We start from the raw sequence: 25,079 nt of genomic DNA, 5'->3' as shown, positions 1-25,079 counted from the left end.
AGACACTGAAAAAGACCTGGAAGCAAGAACTGAACTGGGGGGAGAAGGGTTGAACCCAAGCTGGAAGGGCATCTAGCTTGTGAGTAATAATACCTGAGGTCTCAAGAGGGAGACCAGTGCAGCAGTCTTTCAAGACTTTCTGTAATCTGCCTGCCACAATATCGAGGGTGAGACATACTGTTTGTAATCAATTTCTTTAGTGAAACTTGCTTAGTTTGCGTGTTTGGTTTCATTTGTTTAGTAATCTGCTTTGTTCTGTCTATCTCTTATATTCACTTAAAATCCACCTTTGGTAGTTAATAAACTTATTTCTTGTTTATAATAAAACCCAGTTTATGCAATGTCTAATGGGGGTGGGGGGCCGGCGGGGCAAGAAGTGTGCACATCTCTCTTCACATTGAGGAAGAGAGTGGATTTTTATGAGATTGCACTGTGCAGAGTTTTCTATACAGCTCAAACCAGTATTATTTTGGGTTTATTGCCCTACAAGGGGTATGCACGTGAGTGCTGGGGGAGTCCTCTCACACACAGCTGATCTCAGTCTGTGTCTGCAGCGGGGTGTGGCCCTACTTGTGTGTGTGTATGTGTACGCACGCGTGCTGCAAGAGGCCAGAGAGCCTAATTGAGCAAAGCAGGGAGAGGGAACCCAGGCCTATAGAGCAGAGGAGGCTCAGTGAAATCCCAGAAGGGGGGGAACCAACCCGTCACAACTGCCTTTGAGTCATAAATTCTACTTTTTTTCTATATCTTTCTATGTTTCCAGTATATGGGTATGTATGTGTGTGCATGTTGTGACAAAGTTCCTGCGTTACCTTGGTGAGTCTTGCACTTATTGGCGGATTTGCTCGCCTCGGAGCTTCATGGCAGCCCTCAGCTTGGCTGTTTTTCTGAATTCATGGTCCAGGTCGACTCCTCCTGTGTCTGACCAGGAGTTGGGAGGATTTTGGGGGGAACCCGGGCCCGCCCTCTACTCCGGGTTCCAGCCCAGGGCCCTGTGGAATACAGCTGTCTAGAGTGCCTCCTGGAACAGCTGTGCGACAGCGACAACTCCCTGGGCTACTTCCCCATGGCCTCCTCCCAACACCTTCTTTATCCTCACCACAGGACCTTCTTCCTGGTGTCTGATAATGCTTGTACACCTCAGTCCTCCAACAGTCCGCGTTTTCACTCTCAGCTCCGAGTGCCTCTTGCTTCCAGCTCCTCACACACACACCACAAACTGCAGTGAGCTCCTTTTTAAAACCCAGGTGCCCTGATTAGCCTGCCTTAATTGATTCGAGCAGCTTCTTGATTGGCTGCAGGTGTTCTAATCAGCCTGTCTTAATTGTCTCCAGAAGGTTCCTGATTGTTCTGGAACCTTCTCTGTTACTTTACCCAGGGAAAAGGGACCTGCTGAGCCTGGGGCTAATATATCTGCCTTCTCTTACTCTCCAATAGCCATCTGGCCCGACCCTGTCACAAGTGAAATTACAAAACAAACACCTTTTAGAAATGAAGTTGAAACATTTCATTTTGGAAATGCTGAAATGAATCATTCTGACATTTCTGAGGGGTTTTCCCCCACTACCAAAACCATTTCCCAAAACCAACTTGAATTTTTGAATTGGTTTGGTCCCCAAATTTTTCCTTTATTTTGGTGGGAAAAGGTTTTGTGTGAAAAATTTCACCCAACTCTATGCTCAAGCCCTAGCAAGAGCACTAGCAGCAAGAACACTGGGCACCTTTTTAAAGGTAAAGCAAATGTTGCTTGCCCCACTATTCTTCCTAGTGCCTGGGAGGCATTATCCTTAGAAAGAACAGGAGTACTTGTGGCACCTTAGAGACTAACAAATTTATTAGAGCATAAGCTTTCGTGGGCCCACTTCATCGGATGCATAGAATGGAACATATCGTAGTTGCCATACAAACTGTGCCATACAAACAAATAGTTGCCATACAAACTGTGAGAGGCTAAGATGTGCTATTGTCAGCAGGAGAACTGTCTAAATGGGCCATCTTGATTATCTTGATTATCACTACAAAAGTTTTACATGGCGGAGGGGCATTGCTGGCATATATCACATTGGTAGATGTGCAGGTGAACGAGCCTCTGATAGTGTGGCTGATGTGATTAGGCCCTATGATGGTGTCCCCTGAATAGATATGTGGACACAGTTGGCAACGGGCTTTGTTGCAAGGATAGGTTCCTGGGTTAGTTGTTCTGTTGTGTGGTGTGTGGTTGCTGGTGAGTATTTGCTTCAGGTTGGGGGGCTGTCTGTAGGCAAGGACTGGCCTGTCTCCCAAGATCTGTGAGAGTGATGGGTCGTCCTTCAGGTTAGGTTGTAGATCCTTGATGATGTGTTGGAGAGGTTTTAGTTGGGGGCTGAAGGTGACGGCTAGTGGCGTTCTGTTATTTTCTTTGTTGGGCCTGTCCTGTAGTAGGTGACTTCTGGGTACTCTTCTGGCTCTTTCAATCTGTTTCTTCACTTCAGCAGGTGGATATTGTAGTTGTAAGAACGCTTGATAGAGATCTTGTAGGTGTTTGCCTCTGTCTGAGGGGTTGGAGCAAATGCGGTTGTATCGTAGAGCATGGCTGTAGACAATGGATCGTGTGGTGTGGTCTGGATGAAAGCTGGAGGCATGTAGGTAAGTCTCTCTAGCGTAATACATATTTAATAATTTATAGAAAGTGGAGGAGCTTCAACAGGCAAGATGGAGAGAGAGCTCCTAGAATAGCGCATAGCTTAGTAGTTAGGGCACTAAGCTGGGATGTAGGAGATCCATGTTTAAGTCCCTGATCTTTCAGAGCAGGGATTTGAACATGAGTCTCCAACATCCCAAGAGAGTCTCTCTCTCACATGCACCAGAAATTCCATCCTGGACCTTTCTCACTAAGGGTTGCTCAAACCTGATACGTTTCTGCAAAAAGTTCCAGTTTTGATGAATTGGCACCTTCCAGTGGAAAACCTTTTTGAAAAATTCCCAACCAGCTCTATTGTTTTCCTTGTGTAACCTTGGGAATAATGATCCCTCTTCAAAGTCAGGAAATGTAGTATATTAAATGGCCTCCTGTCTTTTCCAGTTTGAAACTGAATTTTATTAGTTTGTGAATGTAAGGAAGCCCTTAAAATGGCAGCTGTACAGATCGGTAACTAGCGGAGCATGACAAATGGAGAAGCTTGGCCAGTTGTTTGTGTCCAAAGTACATGGCGCAAGAATGTCATTATCTCTCTCTTTTCTAAGATGTAGTTGAGCTAGCTGGTAACAGACTTTATGGATTATCCTCATCTACAAAGGTGAGAATTACGGTTGTACAAAATTAAAATGAATAACTCCATCTTTATGATAGAGTCAGATGCACCCTAATATTCTAGTGTTTGTAAAGCCTGGATTATTTACAGCCCAGTTGGTTACAGAAAAGTAAACGGGAATTTGAGACATTCAGCATTTGTATTTTGAAAGAAGCACTGTTTCTTAAGTCTCCATCTCAGAGGTATGTTTGTCTCTTTTTAAGCAAATGTTGTTTGACACATCTCAGAACTGATGTTTCAGAGTTGAACGGCTAGAAACTGGGAAATCGTTCAGTTACAAAAATAAGCAATAGTTCAGGTGTTAAACTACTGATGTGGAAAATTGCTCTGACAGTTACGATGTTGCTCTTCCTTTTCGTAAGACTTACACTATCATTTACTTCAAATACATCAGCTGATGTCATGCTGCCTGGTACAAGCCAACCTGTGCTATGTTGTTGCAGTGGTGTGGGTGTGTGTGTGTGCGCGCTAAAACAAAATACTGAATGAAGAGGGGCAAAGAACTTTGTTTTATGAACATGGCATCAATTGTATCTCAGATATGGGAGGAGTTACCTGTGTTGCAAATTCTTGTGTTTGCTGAAGCACGCTATGGATAGTAATGCAACAGACGGGACCGGCTTTGTAAAATGAGACTTGAGTTTTGTGCCTACATTTTTGCACCTGCAATTTATTTTGGAGGTAGACATGCAAGGACAGTCACTAAAGGCTGTCTTTTGAGTTTAAATTTCTGTCTTCATTTTCTAGATTCATGATTTGGTGATGAAGGAAAAGCAAATGAAATTAGGAAAAGTGTTGGTATCTCAGATCCTCCAATCTGGAAGTAGCTTTAATTGTAGCTTGGGAGAAAGGGCTGCTTTAGAGAACTGTGTATGTATGTGGCCCTGGAGATTTTTAATAATGGATCAGTTTATTTGTTTTTATATGCTGTGGCATTGTTATCTGGGGAAGGAAAATCTGCGAGAGCTGTAAGGAACTAAAATTCTTACGTGGCAGCTGCTGCTACTTGAGAGACTGATTCTCAGAATTTCCGCTGTAGGAGACCAGTAAATCTTACACTGTACTTTAGTGTCAGTCATTCATTGTGGAATGTACAAGCACACTACGATGGCTTAAAATGTGTACAAAAATGACTTTTTGGGAACTACTGGAAAACACTGTCTGCCTTCGATAGGTACCTTGTGGAAAAACATGCCAGTAATATGACTATGAGAGAGAAAAAACAATGGTCCAGTCACACAAACTTGGTACACTTGTAACTGAGCGAAATAGAATTAGATGGTTCTCAACACTTGCAGTAGGTACATCATTTTTCAGTGCAGGAAATATATAGAAATAAGGCTTTTTGTTTCCTTTCCCCATTTATATTTAAGTTCCCCTCCAGCCATCAGAGTGATGATCCCCGTACAGAATCTTATCCCAAACACGTGACTTTTTCTCTACAATACTAAAGTGGCTGAATTTGACTAAGAGTTATAAAGGCTGATGGTGGAAGGGAAGATGGGTACCCAGAAAAATAAAAATTGGCTGTGAGGAATATAAAAACCTCCGCGATGTGAAAACTCCTTCATTCATTAACATCCTAAAACCCATCATTTTTACACCCTCAGACCGCCCAAAATGGCAGTGTGGGGAGAAATGTCAAAGAGTGAGCATCAGCTGTGTGGCTTTATGATGTCATAGAATCATTATGTCACTCAATGCCAATTGATTTCTAAGGCTGATTGCGAGCAATCATTAATCATTTTGTATTGAACAGCATGCCAGCTCCATCGCATCTGGGGCGAATACAAGAGGCACCTATTTAACCAGCATCCTGCTCTCAGCGCTTTCATTCTTCAGCTTTCAAAGTAAACCAAATTGCTAGAGTTGCAGCAAGGTTGATTTTTCTTTTTCTTTCTTTTGCCAAAGATTCTAAACTGGTCAAAATGAAAGCCTCCGCATGCTTGTGAGCTTGCTGCTGTTTGCCCATACTCAATGTGCCCCTCAGTTACCAGAATATGTCAGCCTGTCCCAAGTGGAAGCTAGTGTGACCACTGTAATAAGACTTGAAATTTCAGAACTATTTCCCATGTGTATAAAACTACTAAGGACATGCGTAAGCGTTTGCAGGTTCAGGGCCATAGCTTGCGGGAATCCCATCAGGATCCAAGTGAGGTGAGTTTTGTAAATATCACCCCTCCCCGCCCCGGCAGCTGTCCTACTGCGTTACTGTGAGGCATTCTATCCATTCTTTATGCTGTCGTCACGTGAAATCAGGTGATCTTGTGTCTTTAAGTTCTTAAGAAATCCTTCAACATGTCATAGTAGTGAAATCAAAGTTCCTTTTCACCACACAACTTTGACGCTCATAAAAATTGACGGACATATTTTGGTTTAGAAATCATTTGGAAATACATTTTTTAATATAAACTTCCCTTAATATCTGCTCTTGGAAGCTGTCAGTGATTTGTAGCCAAAATGTCGTATTTCAGGAGATTATTAAATGGTCTGCTCTCTGTCCTTATCTCTGATTAAGGATCTTACTTACTCTTTTGAACTCATGGCTTCGTTTCTGTTGGTACAGTCCTCTATTGCATTGCCAAAAGCCTGGGTCATAATAGATTGGTGTCAGTTACTCAGAGGCAAAAGAAAAATAAAACTCGTGAAATGGTCCCTTGTGATTGGTACTGTTCCACAATTTGGGAGAGAACTCACCTACAAATTCAGGTATTATAAGTAGCACATACCTCATTACTAAACTGGGCCATCTGGTATGTACACTCAAATGTCTCAAATTATTTCTGTAGAGAAGAAAAAAATGTGAATGCTAATTCCTTCCTAAAGTTTCCTAAACAATAGTCATGGAAGTAAATCTTAAACTACAGATACTACTTATTTTTATTTTTTATGTAGCATAATTAGATAATTCTCCAAGGAACTTTTTATCACGTGTTTTCTTTAATTAACATAAATGTCATGAGCAGTCAGTCAGCTTCACTTGATCAAAGACAACATAGGTTGTCACAGTATTTTGAGAAATAACATATCATTTGCTAATTACATTATTGATCTTTATGGTCTGAAAAGTCTAATTTATATGTGAAGCAAACTGGACTTGGCTGAGCCTGCTGGGGAAACTTTGAACATGAATAGTTCCTGGCAGTTTCCAGCATCTCACTTGTATAAATCACTTCTGGGGCTGATGGTGCATCTGTTTTCAAAGGTGATGATGTTTTAATGGACTTTGAAATTTGAAAAAGTGTGTTCCATCTGACTCCGCATGAAAGAGGAAAGCGCTTTGGGATTTTTTAGTTCTGATTTTAATCGTTCTGAAAGAGATTTTATATCTGTAGGCAGATGCATTTGAAAAGTAGAAGTAAGATGTGATTAGTTTATTTTAATTAGTGGGCCATCCTAATAAAGGATTTTCCCAAAGCTCCCAACCACTTTTTTTAAAAAAAAATTAGGTTTTTCGTACATTCGTCAAAGCTAATGATAGTTTCAAATGTTTGAAAGTTTAATCTTGTGGAAAGGTAAAAATGGGCCAAAACCACAGGTCGGCTGGTGACAATTTGATTAGCACAAAGGCTATGTCAAGTAGCAGGAATTATCATTAATGTGGCTCAAGTGAAGGAGCGTAATGCTTTCACAGGAGGGAGACAAGGAATTTAGATCAGTGACATAATTACAAAATGTTACTCCTTTTCCTTAACGGCTTATGCTTAAGAACTTGAAAAGCCCTGTTTTATACAGCGCATATGTGTAATTAATCTATGCAGTTTCATGACATTACTGTTTACGCTCAATTCATCGTAATAAGGAGGTAAGATATTACTTGCAGATATTTTGTTTAAACTGTAAAATGCTCGGCATTATTCAGGCCACAGCCTGATCTTTAGTTTTTCAGCTGTCATTTATGTGCCACTTCTCCATTTCACTCTGAGATGCTGGGAGGAACTGATAGGGATATGGTGCAGAAATAACTCTGAAGTCTGCAGCAAGGTATTTGCTGAAACAATACTGTCGGATGTTTAGTAAATGCCAGGAGTGCTAATTGCAATAAGCAGAAAGGACTACTCTTAAGCCTTACAGTCCCCAAGAAATGCAAGTGTTCTTGTACATTCTCAATCCTGGTTCTGCTTAAGTCAATGGCAAAGTCCTATTGATGGGACCAGTGTTAGGCCTTAAGTTGTGTGGCTGATGTTACTGTCTGTAATATTGGGAGAGTTTTGTATCAGAACTTGGGCCTAACCCTACTGGCATTATGAGAGAGGCCCCAGCTGAAGTCAGTGGGATTACTTGTGCACACAGGGTGGGAAGGATTGGGGGGCTTATATGAGCTGCCATAATATGTAGGCACAACCAAGACGCTCAGGAGCCACGCTGTCAGACTGTGCTCGACTTCCCCGCCTTCTGAGGGTTTTGGAGCTTAAGGAGCATCACTGGTAGGGTCGGCCTTACCAGACTCTGATTAATCCTCACAAGGTTTGTGGAGAGACTATGTTGCTGAGACTGACCTGGCCATTCCCACAGATTCCAGTTAGGGTTACCGCCTGGTTGGTATTTGACCAGCCTGGACAGGTTTTTATATGGATTTGTCAGTTGCCAGAAAAATAATGTAATCTGCCGGTTTTCTTTTATGTGGCTCTGAAGGTGTGTGGTGTTATCACAATACACTGGGTTATCGGACATTAAAAGTTTCTGTGTCCAGCTGAAGGTTCTGCAGTATTCCCACTTCTGCAGCTTATGCGATAACTGATCAAAACTGTTGAAAATACAGCAGCTGTCTGCCTACCAACATGCGAGTGCATTTTGTGTGTGTGTGTGTGAGACTATAAAGGGCTGTTGAAGGGGAGATTACGGAGTTGCCTTGTGGTTGGGGATTGGGGTTGCAGCAGGCTTGCCTTGTGTGGAGGGGTGCGTCTGTGCGTGTGTGCCTTTTTTTTTTTATTTTTTATTTTTTTTTATTTCAAAGGTGGTAATGCTAATCCCAGTCCCCATGGAGGGCACTCACAGAGAGGCTTTCATAGATTATAAAGCCAGAAGGGATCAATGTATTCTGACCTCCTCTCTGTATTGACCATAAGAACGTCCCTGTATTGATTCTTGAACTCGAGCCTACAGGAGGAAAAGGAGATGGTGCAGTAGAAGGGTCATATTCCTTTCCCTTTGGCAGCCGCTAGATCTGTCACCTCGACTAACATGGCAACGAAGGTATGATGTTGTGTTGCCACCTCAAGGGGAGTCATTAACAAGCCAGCGCTACCCCCTTGCAGGGTGCACACACCTGACATGAGCAGAATTTCAGTTCCCTCTAGGTCAGTGGTTCTCAAACTGTGGGTCGGGACCCCAAAGCCCTTGAGCTTCAGCTTTGCCCCCTCCACCTGGGGTGACAGGGTTCGGGCTTTGGATTCCTCCCCTCCCCCCTGCCGCTCCACACATGCGGGGCCGTGGGGCTCGGGCAGGCTCAGACTTCAGTTCCCGCTCCTGAGGTCATGTAGTAATTTCTGTCATCGGAGAGGGGTCGCGGTGCAGTGAAGTTTGAGAACCCCTGCTCTAGGGGCCCGTTTTAAACGGGGGAACCCTCTGTGGGGTGTAAACACTGGAAAAAAAGTTTGCTTATCTGCTTCTCAGGCCTTGAAAGGGGAAGAGGGGGACACGGGACGTTACCACAGCTCCCCAGCCTTCTCTTGTGGATGTTTTGTGGAGCACAGGTTGGGTCTGTGGGTCAGTCAGAAACTTTAGACAGCCTGTAGGGTAATGTTAGGACAGTTCCTAGAGAGGTGGGTTACAGATGCAAACGAAGACCGCCCCACTCCTCCCAAACGATCGTTTACACCTCTCTGATGTTTCAGCATAAGATGGAATGTTTTCACTCCCTTATTATATTATACTGGAGAGTCCAAATGCATCAAAAATAAGGGTCATTGATCTAAAATAGTCTTTCGTTGTGTTAGCTCAAAATCCAGCTCTCTTTCCTGGCAAAATTTGGGAGTAAGGTCGGTCTATCAACGTATCTACTGATCTATGTATCTACCATTCTGTCTCTTTTCTCTTGCTAGCTCTGTATCTATCATTCTATCTAGCTGATCTTGCTAGCTCTGTATCTCTTTATTTATCGTATTTTTATAATGCCATCACAGTATTCAGGCACTGTAGGATATATTAGAGGGATGGAGAAAGGAGTCCATTTGTCTGATTGGCACATTTTATAAAGCCATTTAAAAACCAGGAGAAGAACTACCCCTAGGGACTGAGAGTAGCACAGTGACAATGCCATTAGTTAAGGGATTGTTTTGAACTCTGCTTCCCATGGGAGGAAAAAAATCAAGTAATAAAGGTTGTAGCTCTTCTTATAGCAGATTATTTATTGAATTCCCAGCCAAATAATGTCATGAAGCTGGTGTTCGGCTTGTACAGAAAATATGTATCAGTAACAGGAGGGGAAAATACCCCATTAATAGAATTTTGTGGGCTTTTTAAAAAAAAAGTTCTAAAGGCAGGATTTTAAAAGCTAGCGTTAAACTGAAAATAACCCAAATATTAAAGCATGGAAATGCAGAGTTATGGTACCACTGTGCCCTCCTGTCAGGTAGAGATCTAGTGGACTGAGCATTGCTCTGGGGCCCAGGAACTCCAGTGTTCTATTTCCGGGTCTGCCAATGAATTTGTGTTTAGATAGAATTTGTTTCTCTTCAAAGTGCTGTGATACAGGAGGGCTAGGGAGCAGTGGTAGAGTGTTAAAGGGGAAATATATAAGCCCTAGGCTATATAAGGTGTGGTTCCCTGTAGACTAGGGAGAGTTGCTACAGGTTAATTGGAGCACCTATTGTCAATTAGGGTCCTGTCAGGAACCTAATAAAACCCCCTTCTTCAGGCAGTCGGAGGAGGAGGAAGAGGAAGGAGTGAAGACTGGAGCTTGGAGCTGTGTTGTGAGAACTGAAGTAAGGGAGACCCTGCCTTAGCAGGACAAGGGGACTTCCTCCCCCCAGCGTCTAAGGACCGAAGTTAACCCCACCTAAGGGGGATGAGGGTAAGAAACCTGCAGGGATTGAGGGGGGCTAGGACTCAGAGTGAGGAGCAAACCCAGACCCCTCCCCTCCTCTGTCACCTTCCCGGGCCACTAGCAGAGCCCTCGGTGTCTAGGGGCAGGGGGTGGTGTCTTAGCGTCCCCTCTCCCCCAAGGCAAGTGCAGGGCCCACCATATGAACATCGGCCATCTTGTCACAGTGCTTAACAAACATTAATGAGGCCTCATAACCTCCTCTGTGAGGTTTAGAAGGATTTGCCCCATTTTACAGATGGGAAAACAGAGGCAGTGAGAGGTTAAGGTATATGCATACGCAGCCCCCAGCTTGCATGTGCGAAATATGTGCTATTCTATTCTATACATGTTTTATCACTTTTATCACCAAAGTATCTGAGCACTTTCCAGTGGTACATGAAGTGATGTGACTAATGTCTGTCACATGTGGTTCATTCTTTCTCTCATCTTCTCCCCAGGGAGAGAACTTGGGCACATGTACAAAAGCACATGGAAAACTGAGGCTCTGCTTTACACATCAGGTCTGCTGCTCAGCTGGGAATAGAACTCTGAACTCTTGTCCCATTTTTGTGCTTTAGCTGCAAGACCATCCTATATGAATCCAAAAGGCACCGTAGGAAAAGCGTGGGGAAGAAAAAGTTCTCTCAGACAGCGCAGGCTAGAGAACTGTTCAGTTAGAAAGGATAAGGTCAAAAGTCTAGCCAAACATTACATGCTTTCACTCACATGTCCAGTAAGGGACAGCAGGTCATGTGAAGACCTGGATGGACCAGCCTTCTAGGGAAGTTCAAGCTGTGTATTTTGGGTTTGGTATGGTCTCTTACCTTGTTACAGCCATCTTTACTTCAATGTTATTGGGTGGGAATGAGAGAGAACAAAAGGTTACTTGGCTGGAAATGCCCAGAGGTTTTACTAATGGTGCCCTATCTAGCAAGAGGACTGTTAGCCTCTTTTTTTTTTTTATTGTGAAAGAGGTTCATGAAGTGCAGGCATAGTGCATGCTGCTGCCCCCAGATTCCAAGGCCAGAAGGGACCACGGATCATCTAGTCTGTCCTCCTGTATAACACGGGCCATAGAACTTCCCCAAAACGATTCCTAGAGCAGATCTTTTAGACAAAACATCCACTCTTGAGGTTTTGGAGTAGGCAAGATGTAGTTACGGTTCTTTGTGTCTGAGGAATGGAAATTGATACGGCATGTGGTGCGAGACAAAAGAGGAGGCTAAGGCTGGTAAGAGTGAATTGGTTATTCAGATAAAGCAAGGGATAATAAAGCTCGAATGAGTGGCAGGCCCATAGCTGAAACCCCCCATCTTGCCTTTGAGTGAGATCACCTTAAACTCATACCTGCAAACGTTTTCACACAGGAAGAAGTGTTGCTTCTGTCATGGGAGAGGGGTAATCAACTACATTGAAGGTCTTGACCCTTTGCCCTACCACACAGCTGGCATACCTGGAGGCCCAGGAGAGGCTAAAAGTTGTAACTAAGAGCCTGGAGGCTACCCAGGTCCCCCTGGACCCAGGCATAATTAAGGTTGAGTGCACTGATGGAGATGATTATCTGAAGTGAATTCTGTGGAGGAACAATACTGAAAGACATCTGCTGGTGATTTTAAATGGGATTATTCAGCAGTATCTCTGGCCAGCATTGTGTGGGGAAGCAGGACATAGAGGAGGGAGGATGCTTAGTAGGGTAGAGAAATGGCTCTCCCAAAACAGGAGGGAAGTGGGAACTGGCTGAGTGTGCACAAGGGAATGGAACATTATAAAACCAGGGCTGACAAAAGGCAATGCCACTTGAAGTGGGCTGTGGGGAGCTTCATTCACGTGAGGTCATGGGGAGGAAACACTAGCTTGTATGGAAAATAGAGGATTTCCACAGGCCAGGTGTTAAATAAAACAGGGCCACAAGCTTACACCAGCGCTGAACAGTGGTTGAGGTTGTGGATCAGTGTCTAGTCAGTGCAGGAGAGGGGCACGCATGTTATTGAAAAACATTCCTTTGTCTGAGGTTCACCTCTGTCCCTTCTTCTTTAGATCTGCAAAGATAGGCTTTAGATTTCTTAGAGCAAAAAAGTAACATGTAAGAGCGTGCTATTAAGATCTGGACTGCTGTGATTTCCTCCCTGGGACATATCCTCAATCACTTTTTGCAAGTAACAGGGCTCTTCTTTGCTCTGAGCAGCTAGGCAGATTCCAACTAATCCGTTCCAGCTGGAGAAAGTTTGCTAATGCAGAATTTTGGTCAGCCTTACGGTAAGGGTCATAGGGTTAGGAGGGACTGCAAGGGTCATCTAATCTATCCCCCTGCCAAGATGCAGGACTTGTGTCTAAACCAGTGGTGGCTGACCTGCGGCCCATCAGGGTAATCTGCTGGCGGGCCGTGAGACAGTTTATCCTGACCATCTGCAGGCACGGCCACCCACAGCTCCCAGTGGCAGCGGTTCACTGTTCCCGGCCAATGGGAGCTGCGGGAAGTGGCGTGGGCCGCAGGGACGTGCTGGCTGCCGCTTCCTGCAGCTCCCATTGGTTGGGAATGGCGAACTGCAGCAACTGGGAGCTGTGGACGGTCAATGTAAACAAACTGTCTCGCGACCCACCAGTGGATTACCCTGACGGGCCACACAGGTTGCCCACCACTGGTCTAAACCCTCCAAGACAGATGGCTGTCCAGTGTCTTTTTGAAAACCTCTAGTGAAGGAGATTCTATGACTTCCCTACACTTGTCTACTTGCCATCTTTGCAATCAAATGTGTGGAAGCACCTGCAGTCCCACTGAGAACAGCACAGTAAACGAGAGGAGCATTTCCCATTCCTTTCAAACACAATTGCCTGCTCTCTCCATACCAGAGATACTGGGAGCGAAGCCTGAGACCAGCCCAGGTCCAGAAATGGCAACCCAAGCCCAAGGGTTTGTGTGGAATAGCAGTAGAATGGAGAAGAGGCAAAGAATTCCCTTGCTGAGATGCAGAAAGGTGTCATGCTGGTGGCCTAGCACATTGTAACTAAACAAAAGCACTTTCACACCCTTCTGTTTGGGTGACTGTGCAGGACCACGCCATCCTGTGGAGTTTTCTGTTAAGCAGTGTTAGGACAAGACTAGAACAAAGCTAAGGCTGGAGCATGATTGTTCTATTGTGATTTGCCCAGTCCACACAAGCTGGCTAAACCATGGCCCCAGTCCTGCATGCACTTATACACATGAATAGTCCCACTGAGCTCAAAGGGACTCATGCATAAACTCTGCAAGTGTTTGCAAGACTGTGGCCTACATGAAGGTACAGCAGAATTTAAGCATGTTTTTAAACCAAGGCCTATGGTTTGCCTGAACTGAAGAAAACATCTTGCATCCCTAGGGCTGGAAATAGGCATTAAGTCCAAGGAGCGTGAAGTTAGGCATGTGTTTAAGTACCTCGCTAAACCAGTGGGCTGCGATGCAATATTCTTGTAACTTCTGGGGATGTCTGGGAACCATTTCTGTTTCCTGATCGGTCAAATTCCAAAGGTATTGGATTGTCTGACTTTGGTTTTGGATCATGTGACTTTGGTTTGGGGATAAGAGAACTCCTATTCCAGCTGGTCTTGTGTAGGAGGGTATGTGCCGAGGGGCCCTCTTATACTACATTCACTGTTAACCTCAAACAGGGCAGATTCTGACCTAGTGTGCAAAGGGGCAGAAAGGGTATATGGAACTCTCCAGCCCGAACACATTTGTGTTCCTGAGAAAAGGTGGGCGAAAATCCGATTGATGAGTTTTCCCTCTGAGTGCCAGGTGTTTGAAAGCAAGTGGGAAGAGGGGAGAGCCGGCTATGGAGGGGGAAGTAAAAGATAGTAGCTTTTATTGTGACATTCTTGATCAGGTGGACAAATACACAGAGAGAGAGAGAAATGTACTTGTTCTCAATTGTGCAGGAAACCTTAATATGTGTTGGCTCTAAAATTTCCTTCAAAGCCAGAGACCAGCCCACCACTTTTATCTCTATTACAGTGTAACGACTTTGGGAATAACAATAACAGTGTATGACAGCAAATTTGAAAGGGCAAGGCCCGGGAGAGAGATGGATCACAGCCATCTATAGAGGCCAGATAACGAGATCTGCATTTGCCCTTCAATTAATTCATGTGACCCTCATGCCATCTGCATCCAAAGACTGAACTGCTAGGTCCAAATTCTCTGCTGGTGTAAACTGACACATTGACTTCACCAGAACTGTGTCATTTACACCAGTAGAAAATGTGGCCCTTCTTCTTCTTCTTCTTCTTCTGCATTATATTTAAGACATTTCATTGCAGTCCCTTGGTTCATTATGGGTTTGCTCTGTCTGATGTATTAATGAATGTTCTTCCCCATCCCTGATGACAGATTTTTTTTGCCTGGTGCCCTGTTACTGTAAGCCAGGTGCTTTTACCCTTAATGAACAATTTCCTGGAAAAAATTGAAATCAACAATAGATAAAATGGGCCAGAGAGGCAGTGGAGTGAAGAGCTTAGCACAGTTGTGTGAAATTAAATAGGGGTTGGGGTCATGTTCTCGTTTTGTCTCTCACTTCATTATTATAACAATTCAAAGCCTTGGAACAAATTTTGAAAGTTTAAATGATGGTTCCTGGAAAGGTGAGGATGCTCTATGAGGCCAACCAACTGCCTGGATCTGCTAGGGCGTCTGGCCAGATCCTCCTTTCTCCAGCACACGGCGCAAAGGAGCAGAAACAGGCCCCACGCAACAGGGAAGCGGAGGACCGGCAGCTACCTCCAAGCCCAGGGAAACCCTTGTGTATGAATATATGATTGGGTCCTGTAGGCATTCAGGGTGTGACTAACGGGGGGTGGGGGGGGGGAAGGGGGTCAGTGGTGAGGTAGTAACTGGGCAGCATGTTCCCTTGAGGAAGGGCTCAAAAGCAACTGCAGACCGCTCTGAAAATTAACGCTACTTTAGCCTTCGCTATCTCCTCCACAGTCAGCCTCCCCTTCACTGAAAGGGTCGACCTACTCAGCCACTGTGTGGGGCTCCGGGAGAGCCAGTGCAAAGAGGCGTGTATATAAGTCATGCTATCAAAGCCAGGTTGGGCTTGTGAGGCAGACGGAGGAGCAAACTGCCCCATCTATTTAGCTGCAGGATTTGAGACGTCTCTTACCCAGCCTCAGTGGGTTTTGAAACCCTTTCTCTGTGCTTCATCAGTGAGCTGCCATCCCCACGTGGCTGAAAGCATGATCTGGTGACAAGGGCCTGACTAGGATATTCAGTGTGTTTTCCCCACCCATGGGAGAGGAGTCCCGGGCCTCTGAATTTGGCCTGTGTATTTTGCTTTCAGGGTTGTAGTAGTTGAGATTTAGGCCCGTTTAGGGGGATAGCCTTTAACTTGCCAGTTGTATTACCTAGGCCTTAAATAACAAAGGTCACCGTTCTCAAAGTTAGGTGCCTAAAACTAGGCATCTGAAGCCACATTTAGGCACCTAAATAAGTGGCTTGATTTTCAGAGGTGCTGAGCATAGAAGACAAAGGGATTTAAGAGTGCTCAGAACCCCTGAAGATGCCTAAATATGAATTTAAGCTCCTAACTTCAGACTTCCAACTTTGACGCTGTGGGGCAAATCCCTTTACTCCAATATCTACAGTATTCCAGGGATCCCCAATAGGGAGTATAGGGAAGTACAAAGGATAGATGCGATAGCTGGGTAGCCTCGTGTGTGTTAGGGAAAATGGGCAATTTTTTAAAGTGCCATCATTACACTTTAATTTTCATGCCACTGGAAATGTAGAAATTGATTAAACAACCCTCTCAGATTTAGCAAGAACTTGGCAGACACAGATTTTTTTTTTTTTTTTTTTTGTTTAAAGTGAAGTTTCTCTCTCGGCTGCCCTGCCAATGCTTTAATGGATATGAAGTTGGAAAACTTTGCATTAAGGTTTCTAGAGGCTCAGGGGAAAATTGCATGCTGGAAGAGGACGTCTGAATGCTGCTGTCACTGAGAATACTACAGAGGATAGAGTGCTAGGGAAACACAGTGATCCGGAGAAGGGGATCAGATGAAGACGTACCCTGTCAGACCAGTGAGGTTTCTATTAAGGGTGTAGAAGCAGGAGAAACAGAGATTGTTTCCTTAGTGTGTATGAAGGAACGTGAAGTAACAGTTTTGACCTGACTGCAGCATTTCATGAAAATCTGAGTTCAGTTGTCAGCAATTTTGTTTTATTTGGATTACAATCTCAGGAATTTCTTTGGAGACTAACAGGCGTTAGCAAGCTTGGAAACCAGACTGGAAAAACTGAATCTGGACTCTTGTTGATGTCTCCAGGTTCACAGATCATTCCTGAGACACAGCACTGTTCAGGAATAGAAGAGAGAGGGGCCTTTGGGTGAAAAATGAGATGTAGCATTAGGATTCGATAGCGCTGCTATGGATCAGCAGCCATCAATCTAATTTAGTTAATTTGTCACTTGCTCAACTGTTCATTGGACTTGGGCTTTTTAGTTGTTTGGTTCATTATATTTTTCCTCCAAGATAAATGTAGACAAAAGAGGTGATAAATAGCAGCAATGTATTCAAATGAAAATACAGAGGAAACTTTACGCTTCCTAAAAGAGGCTTCTGCTTGACTTTTGTGCTCTGTTAGAATGCTGCTGTATTTGTTCACTTACACATATTTGAAGTTACTTATTTTTCATTCAGTTGTCTCAATGTCACTTGTCACTAATCTTGTCCATAGCAGAAACATACATGGGTTTGTAGTTCAGGCCACATCTACATATGTATTTTTGCACCGGTATAATTATTTCTGTTAGAGCTGTGATTTTTTTGTTTTTGTTTTTTGTTTTAACCAAAATAATCACACTGGTATGGTCTGCTGCTGTGGACGCAGTTATACTTGTTTAAAGGTGCCTTATACCAGTATAACATGTTCCTCTTTCCCTACAAGAAGAGCTATCCCAGGATAAAGCAACTGTATATCAGCATAATTGCATTCACATAATGGGGTACTCAGCTTTAACTATACCACTATATAGTCAAAGCAATTAGACATTTGTGCACAGACGAGAGCTGAGTGTGTGGTTTCCCTAGTCATACTGCAGCCTGGCAGTGGTAGGATGTATGGGATACAAGGTCTGTGTTGTTTGAAGTCGCCAATAAAGCAGGGGTTGCAAGTGTTTTAATGTAACTTTTAAATTTCACCCTGTATCAGGAATGAGGCAATAGGGTGGCTTTCTAGTGTGAAGGATGCTGTTGTTGCTACACTTGGTCTAAGACCGGCTTGAGGCTATACGTCACTGATCATGTAGGGTGAGCTTTTCAAAAGTGCTTCAGTTGGAGCAGAGTTAGGCTGTTGCTGATTACTTTTGAAAACCCCCATCCTAAGCTACTGTTGTTGGCACCTGCAGTGATCACAGGTTGCCAAAGCAGAGGCCACACTGAGGTCGGACTAAATTATCACGATGCTCATTTCTGGCCTTCAGGTCTCTGAGTCAGGCTGAATCAAGCCCATGCTGCCTACGCCTATGACAAATAATGTTGTAGTTCTAGTGAGAGAAACCATATAAACTAAAAGAACGAAGCTTTGATGGTTTGTACATGTCACTAGAAAGACTCATTACAAGAACAGTTTAATACTTTGGGTGTGGTTGGCTATTTCATGGACTGTTGTAGGTGCCAACAAAATAAAACAGTCAGCACATGGAGTTGTGTCAAACAATGTAATTAAGATTCTAGTCCCAGATACTGTCGAAGCACTAACCTTCGGTGTTTTGGAGGACATAGTGCTGCAGTGGATCAGCTTACCTGCCTTTCACTCTATTTGAGTCCTAGTTTATAGCATATAAATCACAGGAGGGAATGTACATAAAGTTGTGAGGGGTGCTCAGGTGCCATTATCTCAATGGGGTCACTCCTTCCCGCTACACACCCCGACTCTGTAGCTGCAAACAGCAGTGTCTGTATAGCTCCACTGTGCAGGATTAGAGTGGGGAGAGGAAGGGACAGTGCCGGGGTTCCATACACTTGCCACAGTTCCTTGCATGGCCGTGCACAATAGGCAGGTGAGAATGGGCTGCAGAGGGCTGAGACCAGAGCATCCACCCAGTGGATTGCCACCCCCATAACATGGGTGCGTTGGGACCATGAAAGACTTCACCAGACAGTGGGTGGGCTTGCCAGTTGCTCCATAGCCCGCAAGACTTCTTCCCCTTCAGAGATACCTCTGGGTGTCTGGGTTTTGCCTGCCAATGTCCCTTTGGCTTTGAAATTGCTGTTGAAGTGATTGCCGTGTGCATGAGGGTTATTTTTCCCCTGATAATCCACCATCAGGGCTCTGTGTCGAGAATGAACATAAAGTCCCAATGGACTTGACTTCAGAATAATGACTTAAAAGTCCAAACATTCAGAGGCCTGACTGCTCATTTTGTGCCAGTTGTTGATTTCAAGCGCAAAATTACAGGATAACATTTTAATTTTTTTCTAAATAAAATGACAGGCCAATTTTTGAAAACCTAATCTCTCTCTGAAAGGGAACCAGCAATTGTCTGCACTTCGGCTCTGGTTCGCTGACATTTTTATGTGCTGTTGATGTAATGTTTTCATTATAGCTATGCTGGGCTGTCCATTGATTGTAATTACTCAGTTATTTAAGGAAAAGATTTTTTTGTATTTTTAAAATTAGATCATTAAAGATGTAAAATCAGAAGTATTGACCCCAAATGATATGTCCCAATTTCCTAGCATATTGATCTTGATCTACGTATACCTCGTTACCCTAGTGCCCCACAATCTTTAATGTATTTATCTTCCCAACAACCCTGAAGTGACTTGCCCAAGGGCGCACTGGAAGTCTGGGGTAGAGGAGAAATTTATAGATTCATAGATATTTAGGTCAGAAGGAACCATTATGATCATCTAGTCTGACCTCCTGCACAATGCAGGCCACAGAACTTCACCCACCACTCCTACAAAAAAAAAACAACCTCACACCTATATCTGTGCTATTGAAGTCCTCAAATCGTAGTTTAAAGACTTCAAGGAGCAGAGAATCCTCCAGCAAGTGACCCGTGCCCCATGCTACAGAGGAAGGCGAAAAACCTCCAGGGCCTTCCAATCTGCCCTGGAGGAAAATTCCTTCCCGACCCCAAATATGGAGATCAGCTAAGCCCTGAGCATATGGGCAAGATTCATCAGCCAGATACTACAGAAAATTCTTTCCTGGGTAACTCAGATCTTACCCCATCTAATAACCCATCACAGGCCATTGGGCCTATTTACCATGAATATTTAATTACGAAAACCATGTTATCCCATCATACCATCTCCTCCATAAACTTATCGAGTTTAATCTTAAAGCCAGATAGATCTTTTGCCCCCACTGCTTCCCTTGGAAGGCTATTCCAAAACTTCACTCCTCTGATGGTTAGAAACCTTCGTCTAATTTCTAATCTAAATTTCCTAGTGGCCAGTTTGTATCCATTTGTTCTTGTGTCCATATTGGTACTGAGTTTAAATAATTCCTCTCCCTCTCCGGTATTTATACCTCTGATATATTTATAGAGAGCAATCATATCTCCCCTCAACCTTCTTTTAGTTAGGCTAAACAAGCCAAGCTCCCTAAGTCTCCTTTCATAAGACAAGTTTTCCATTCCTCGGATCATCCTAGTAGCCCTTCTCTGTACCTGTTCCAGTTTGAATTCATCCTTCTTAAACATGGGAGACCAGAACTGCACACAGTATTCCACGTGAGGTCTCACCAGTGCCTTGTATAACGGTACTAAAACCTCCTTATCCCTACTGGAAATACCTCTCCTGATGCATCCCAAGACCACATTAGCTTTTTTCACAGCCATATCACATTGGCGGCTCATAGTCATCCTATGATCAACCAATACTCCAAGGTCCTTTTCCTCCTCCGTTACTTCTAATTGATGCGTCCCTAGCTTATAACTAAAATTCTTGTTATTAATCCCTAAATGCATGACCTTACACTTCTCACTATTAAATTTCATCCTATTACTATTACTCCAGTTTACAAGGTCATCCAGATCCTCCTGTAGGGTATCCCTGTCCTTCTCTAAATTAACAATACCTCCCAGCTTTATATCATCCGCAAAATTTGAACACAGATCATCTTAGTACTAGACTAATGCCCTAACCACTATCCCAACCTTCCTTGCGCCGAATGGCTTTTGTAGCCCTTAACAAAACCAGTTACATATATTTCTTTTGCTTTCCTTTCTGCTAGATCATTGAAAAAACTGATGAATAATAGTCTGTGTGTGGCACTCTGGCCTCGCTCTCTCTTGAGGACTTTGGAGAAACTCCATGCATTTCCAAAAATAATCTGCAATAGATTGATGAAACTTCTTCAGTTATTATTCATTCCATGGCATTGGCTTTATCCTACAGTCCTCTATCCAGCCAAGCTCCCAATGATTTCAATGGAAGCTTTCTAAATGAGAGGGCTACTGAGTGCTGAACTAGGCTTTTACAGCCAGATTCATTGAAGGAATTTAGGTGCCTAATTCCTATTTAAACTAATGGGAGTTGGGGACCTAAATACTTTATATATTAAAAAAAAAATCTGGCCTTTAGATGTGTCTGCAGTATGGCCCATGTACTCTTCCTGGTAACAGTTTAAATTGACACTGAAATATTTTACAGGTGAGAAGTTCAAAGCTGCTTAATGGATTCGAATTCCCATTCCCATTAGAAATGGGCATCCTGATCCCCATGTCAGTTTTGGAAAACTCAGCTGATATCTCTCAGATAAAGTGCTAAGGGATGACAACAGGGCACCCTTTAAATACAGTCAACCCCCCATATGGTTCGGGCTCCTATAGGGTTTTCTACAGTCTAAAAGAATCCCTTTAAAAATAGGCCTTGGTAAATATAATTTCTTCCTTCGATCTTCAAAGAGCAGATTCTGACCCTTGTGATGGCGCTGAGCAGCACTGAGATCCAGGAGGAGTCCTGATGAAGTAGATTCTCTTCAAATTGAGCAAGAGAATCAGGACCTGGCACTTTACATGGTTTCACCCTCTCCCCCCGGCCCCCCGGATTTCTCAATAAATGGATAAACCCAGTAATCTCTTTTTTTTTTCTTTTTTTCTTTATCAATTATCTAAAATGTCACCTGATCCTTGTTTAATTGGTGTTTCATTCCTGCCATTCGCTTTTGTTCCTGCCATAAAACAGCAGGGGTTCATGGCTCTTGTGTGTAACTTTTTGTGTAGTTGATAAAATGATTTATCCTGAAAACATGTGTTTCCTGTTGTTGCTGGGACATCTCTATGGTTGGAAGGACAGATTTTGTACTTGTGTATAAGGAGAGAGCAATTCTGGTGCTGGAAACAAGGGCAGACTGCTAGTTTTGTGCAGGGCTTGGGAACGAGCTAGCCCTGCACAATGGTGTGTGGGGTGTGTGTTGGCTCTCCCTCCCTTCTGCTCCTGTAGGCAAAAAAGGTCCCGTTCATGGTTACTCTATGGCTCTTTTATGCTAATTCAGATCTGGTCTAGGTCACTTTGCGCAGGCGCCCCCAGTGAACGAATCATATTAGGGCTTTTTGCAGAGGTGGGGGACATTCCTGTACCCCAGCTATTTCCAGCTGCTGGATTGCCCCCTTGAGGTCATAGGCAGAAAGCACAAGTTAAGGGAGCCCCATGGCTGCTCTAACCTACGCTAGGGCCTGGTTGTGACTGCAGGGAATAAGGGAGGAGATGGATTATGACAGAAAGCATTATTTTTGCAGTGCAAATGAGAGCTGAACTCTTTCATACCCGTTATGTGCTGATCATAACTTGCCCTCAGTAGCAAAACTGGTATGGCAATGAATTCCAGAGGTTTAAGCGAAACGTCTTCGATTGTTAGCAGAAACATTTCCTTGCTGTGTATTCCTATTAACACCTTAGATAATAAATACAGGAATAATTCAGAAATCCAATGCCCAAATCCAGTGTTTATACTGATGGCTTTATCATTTGCACTTATCAAAGCCTGGACAATGAGAATCAATTGAGTTGGTTTCAGGTAATCAGTGTTTTAATGTTGGGTGACAGACATTTCCAGTAAAAGTTTACCTATTTTTAAAAACTACTTTTCAGGGGAGTTTAAAAACAAATCATGGAAACATTTCTATGGGTCTTGGCCAAGATTTTCAAACATGGCTAGTGATTTTGAGTCCCCCAAATTTTGGTCGGTCAACCAGAGACACCTTGAAGCGACTTGATTTTCAGAGTGCTCAGCAATGTCTGAATATTAGCCCCATCTTATGGTGTCTCAAGTTGGTAACCATAAACTTGCTAGTCGGTTTTGAAACCCATGGCCAAGCTTCGCTTTTGTAACAGCCTGTTTTTAACAAGGTCTAGTGTGGAGCCAAGTGTCTGTTCAAGTGGTCCCTTGCTTAAACAAGCACAGAAACCTCAGATGGGGAGAAAGGACTGGGTTCTGTCTGTAGGAATCTTGATTCTTCTTTGACAGTAAAATGGTATGATCAACAAACACGCAGTCACTTTTCATACTTAGCTCAATGGTGTCTGTCTAATTCCTCATCTGCCTTAATTGAAATGGATAGTTCTGTTGTGTCTTTCAAAACTGCTCACATACATTTATGAGTAAACACCATAGTACCTTTAATCCAGTGCATATTGATTTTCCTATTCTGATTTTTGCTTATGTATGCTTGTTTCTCCCATTTCAACCTTAAGCCACTTCTGCTCCCCCTACCACTCTTTATTGACCTGTTTTTGTACCTCTTGACTGTTTGCAGTGCCCAACAAACTTTTGAAGAGCCCAGCTCTGCCAATGCAGCGTGCGTTCCTTAAAGCCCTGATAGTCTGTAGACACAGGATCCAGGAGGAATTTTCAACAACTGAGGTAAGGCAGTATAACACAGATGCTTCTGCTTTGCTATAGGGTTTTTAGAGGAAGAAATATCTTTTTGTTCACTGCATTGGATGGAATCTGCGGACGTCTATGTCAAAAACATAGCTTAGGTTAGTTTCCTGACTCTACATTTAAGCACCTAAGGGAGAGAGTTTAAAAAGCACCTGGAGATTTAGGAGCATCAAAGCCCATTGAAAGGTCATTTTGAGTTTTGGGTGCTTTTAAAATCCTCTCCCTTAAAATACAAGTGTCCTGACTTTCACAAGTACTGGAGAACCCCAACCGTTACTGAAATCAATGGGACGTATGGGCCTGTAACGGGTGGCTACCCCACTCCTAAAATAGAAGGGGTAAAAGCAGCCCTGGAGAGGGCTGTGGCTGGGGATGGCTGATTGGGGAAGCAGCTGCAGCTGGGCCACGCCCCGATCAGGCCCTAGCTGGCCTGTATAAAAAGGCTGTGAGCCAAAATCCCAAGGAGTCTCTCTCCAGGCTGGGAGAGAGCAGGGCCTGGCTGCCTGCCTGACACAGTACTGAGGGTGGTGCAGTGCTGGGGAAGGAGCAGGCTGAGCACGGCTGCTCCAGGCTGGCAAGGCCCATAGAAGTACTGGGAGGCAGAGGAAGGCAACAGGTCCGAACTCCCTTGCCTATGATGAGTGGCCTTTACACTACAGTTTGCCCCAGGGAGCAGGGGCTTGGTGATGATTGGCAGTAGCCCAGACTGAGGCAAGGTGGGGATAATGTGTTGGGGGTTCCCCAGGATGAGGAGATCCAGAGGCAGAGTGTGGGGGTACTGCCAGGGGGCAGAACCCCAGAGAAAGGGGCACCAGGGTCTGTGAGGGACATGGGGGCCAGAGTTGTGCAGATCACCAGCCTGCAGAGGGCGCACTGTGCTGGAAGGAGCTAATTCCCAAATGACCAGCAGGAGGCGCTGCAGGGGTGAGTCTGGAGCTTTACAATGCCCAGCACCTTTGAAAAGGGAACATTTCTGCTACGTCTGTGCTCTACACAGCAGGGGTTCTCTACTTGTAGGCCCTGATCCTGCTAGGTGCTGTGTGGTCTCCGCTCATGTTACATATACTGAGGGTTAGGGGGAAACAATCTGTTTTTATCTGTGTTCGTGTGACACTTCATTCAATTTAAATGATTATCTGCATCTTTCAGTCTCTGCAAAACCAACCACGTTTCACCAACGAAGCATTTTGCAAAACGAACTCTCAGACAAATAAATCAATGGCTTGCCACTTAGTAGGTTTTCTGTAGCTAAGATTAGTGATTTAACAGTGAGAATGCATTACCATTCTGCTATGATGAAACCAGCGGAGTGGGTTTCAGGGTGCAGGATGAATAGTCCTGTGTCGGGACTATAGCTTAGGTCATTAAATTAATTCTAAAAAGAGCCTGGTATGTGAAAATGGCTTGATGTGTAACAGACACATGACTCAATCCATTGGGATTAACAGAGAGCAACACCATGGGAAAAATTATACCATGAACCTTTTGGACAGCAAGGACCCCTATTTTGCCAGATCATGCCTAGCCTTGAGCACCTTTAACTCCCAGAGCAAGCCTCTGGGGCTCCATGTTGGCCAGCCAGTCACAACCGTCCCTGATGGTGGGCCATCTGATTGTGGGCCAGGAGTGCAACCAAAGAACCCACTGATTGGCTGGCTTGTAGGACTGAGCCTTGTGTGGGGAGATTTGGAAAGGCACAAATGGGAATCTTTGAAATTCCCTCCCTTGTTGAAATTCTCTCCCTGTTGTTCCTCATTTTCCCTGCTTTGAGCTGGACCAGACTGAGGTTTTTAGCTGTGGCTTTAGGGCTCTGTCTGGCATCTGATGTATTTGGGATGCTGATATGAGTGGTGACTGGCAATAACCCACTGTGTTTCCTAGAGTGCATGGG

At 44.1% G+C, this 25,079-nt stretch overlaps 1 protein-coding gene across 15 annotated transcripts in view; it reads left to right on the top strand.

Moving 5' to 3' along the window:
* Nucleotides 1–25,079, top strand: part of MEGF11 (multiple EGF like domains 11) — a 382,208-nt gene that overhangs the window by 80,423 nt on the left and 276,706 nt on the right. For all 15 annotated transcript variants that reach the window (XR_012154103.1, XR_012154102.1, XM_073304382.2 and 12 more), the window contains exon 2: nucleotides 23,061–23,167. The gene's annotated coding sequence lies outside the window, so the exon portion shown is untranslated. The remainder of the gene's footprint in view (nucleotides 1–23,060; nucleotides 23,168–25,079) is intronic.

The sequence above is a fragment of the Lepidochelys kempii genome, chromosome 10 (genome assembly GCF_965140285.1).
Source record: "Lepidochelys kempii isolate rLepKem1 chromosome 10, rLepKem1.hap1, whole genome shotgun sequence".
NCBI classification, from domain to species: domain Eukaryota; kingdom Metazoa; phylum Chordata; order Testudines; family Cheloniidae; genus Lepidochelys; species Lepidochelys kempii.
Note: the sequence above shows the minus strand (reverse complement) of the source record. Positions and strands in the feature narration are given on the sequence as shown.